Source organism: Lontra canadensis, unplaced genomic scaffold (genome assembly GCF_010015895.1).
Source record: "Lontra canadensis isolate GAN:19392208 unplaced genomic scaffold, GSC_riverotter_1.0 scaffold14, whole genome shotgun sequence".
Lineage (NCBI taxonomy): Eukaryota > Metazoa > Chordata > Mammalia > Carnivora > Mustelidae > Lontra > Lontra canadensis.
In genome coordinates, this window is record NW_022631008.1 from 25116229 (window position 1) to 25119180 (window position 2952).

At 36.3% G+C, this 2952-nt stretch overlaps 1 pseudogene; it reads left to right on the forward strand.

Annotated features, from left to right (window-relative positions):
• The first annotated feature begins 1277 nt into the window (after positions 1–1277).
• Positions 1278–1812, forward strand: LOC116868221 (annotated as a pseudogene).
• The last annotated feature ends 1140 nt before the right edge of the window (positions 1813–2952 follow it).

Below are 2952 nucleotides of genomic sequence, written 5' to 3' on the forward strand. Positions count from 1 at the left end.
ATAAGAGAACAGCTAGAAAAACCTAGATTTTTTTTTTTTTAAACAGTGAGAAACAACTGTTTGAAAGCATTGGAGAGACACTCAGAGTCTAAGGTGTCAGGGAAAAAGGAAATGCAGAGAGGTGAACAGCCGACCATCTGTAGTTACTTTCCTTCATGAGGCATTTGGTGGTTTGAATACTACAGAGATGCTGAGCAGGACGGCTGGCAATCTTACAGGGGTAAGGAGACAAAACTTGGGATTCAAAGCTTTCCAAAAGGAGAGGTCCTGGTAAACAGCCCAGTCTTTCTGCTGGGAATCTTAAAGGACTACACCCTGGTCACAAAAGCTAGCCTGAAAATAGACTAGCATTCACAGAAACTGAAACTCAGATCTGAATCAAATCAATCTCAGAGTAGAGAGATATTCTCCTGGCTAACTGCCTGCTTGAACCAAAGTTAATCTTCCTTAGAGGAAGATGACATCATCCAGACTCTCAAATTATCACCACAATTTTTCATGCACAGGTTCTGGCATTAACCAAACAACAACAATAAAATGGGGCACATCAAGAGATAGGAACAAAGGACTGAAAACCAAGAGAAAAAAAATCTGTAATTTAAACACACATATTGAATATATTTTTTAAATGGTCTAATAAAAATCCTAGGGCTGAAATTAAGAACTCAGTGGAAGGACTTAAAAGCAGATTAGACTCAACTGAAGAGATGATTCATGAACTTGAGTACAGACCAGAAGGAAATATGAAGACTTCATTACAATTACAGCAAGATAAAAATTTTAAGAAGTACAGAAAAGGAAGACTAAGAGATATATGGGATCCAGTATAAGCATTTTTGTAATTAGAGTCCTGGAAGAGAAGGAGAGAGATAATACAGCATAAACAATTTTGGAGAGAAAATAATCTGAGGATTTAAAAACTGACAAAAGACATAGAGCCACAGACAAATACAAAGAAAGTTACAACTAGACCTGTCATGGTAAAACAGGTGAAAAACAACTAAAGGCAATAACTGTAACTATAGCTAGTATGAAAAATAATAGGACACATTTTGATCAGAGGCACAATAATAAGACAGCCAAGTTTTCAAGTGAAAATAATGGAAGCCGAACAATAATGAAAGGATATCTTTAAAAAGTTAAAGAAAGGGTTGTTGCTAGAGTTTGAGTGTGGGGCCTGAGATATCACAGCCCTGAGACTGGGAGCAGGCCCAGGGTGGTGAATAACAGCTCTTCAAGACTTCACTTAAAAAAAAAAAAAAAAAAAAAAGGCCTCCAACAAAACGACATTGCAGAAAATGGGGAAGAAAGAGAAAGGAAAGAGTAAAAAAGTAAAAGAGGCAGAGCCTGAAGAATTTGTGGTGGAAAAAGTACTGAACCAACATGTAGTAAATGGGAAGGTGGAGTATTTCCTGGAGTGGAAGAGACTTACAGACACTCACAATATTTGGGAATGTGAAGAAAATTTAGATCATCCAGAGTGAATTGAAGTATTTCTTAGTTCTCAGAAAGCTGGTAAAGAAAAAGGTGGCACAAAAAGGCAATCTTTATCTGACCATGAATGTGATGATGGCAAATAAAAGAAGGAAAGAGATGCTGCAGATAAACCAAGAGGTCTTGATCCTGAATGAGTAATTGGTACCAGAGATGCCAGTAGAGAATTCATGTCTGTCATGAAATGGAAAGATTCAGACGAGGCTGACTCTGTCAGTGCTAGCAAAAGGGGCAAGTAGGAAGTGTCCTCAAAGTGTAATTGCTTTTTACAAAGAGAGACTACCTTGGCATTCTTGTCCAGAAGATGACGTTCAATAATTGTTTCCATTGCTTTTTATAGTTATTTATAAATATATAAAATCTGGGTCTTGGTTTTTTGATTTATTAGTGTGATGAAATAATGTTCTAATGAAAATCAAGTTTGATATGTTTGTTTGGAGGTAGTATCAGGGGAGTTGGGGATTTTTTGGCATCTATAGCACTGGTTAGTTCAAACAAATAAAAGCTTTCTGTAGTTACTTCCTTTATCAGGAAAGAATATTTGAGACCATGGTATGTTATTCCCCTATATCAGAGAACATCTTTTCTAAATGTTGGGGGAAATCTTCAGAGTTGTTACTCAATCAGAATTTGTGTTTAACTCCTATAGGCATAAGGACTATTCTGGGTTATTTTGTTTATTTGGAGTTTTTTTGATGTGTGTATACATAAAAACACAAGTGTAAGTGGTTTTCTTTTCTTTTTTTTTTCTTTAAACATTCACCAAAATAAAAACAACATTTCATAACCATGGGTAAGCCCATATTTCTGGGATGCCATCATTTTCAGCAACCTAATAAGTAAATCACTTAAAGTAAATTGAAATTTTTCCTGAAGTCTTAATCTTTCAAATTTTGTAATTAATTGAAAATTTAAATATAATGAAAACAATTTAAATGGGACAATTTAAAAGCAGCCATACCAGAATCCATATCCATATCTATAGTCTTATAAATACAAATTTATTTGCAAGATGCTGGAAGGAAAATCTTTTTTTTTTTAAAGATTTTATTTATTTACTTGACAGAGAACACAAGTAGGCAGAGAGGCAGGCAGAGAGAGAGGGGGAAGCAGGCTCCCCGCCAAGCAGAGAGCCCGATGCGGGGCTCGATCCCAAGACCCTGGGATCATGACCCGAGCTGAAGGCAGAGGCTTTAACCCACTGAGCCACCCAGGCGCCCCGCTGGAAGGAAAATTTTATCAAATTTTATCAAATTTATTTACCAACAACCTCTCCGCCCAAATGAGAAAACTAGACAAGTCTTGGTGTGTTTTAATTAGATAAGCAAAACTCAGATAAATGGACATTGAGAGTTCCTTCTAGTGAACCATTCCTTTTCGAGAGGTTGAAATCCCTTTTCTATTTTGATTAAAAGATCATGATTCATGGAATGTCTAGGACTTCATTCATGGAAACCT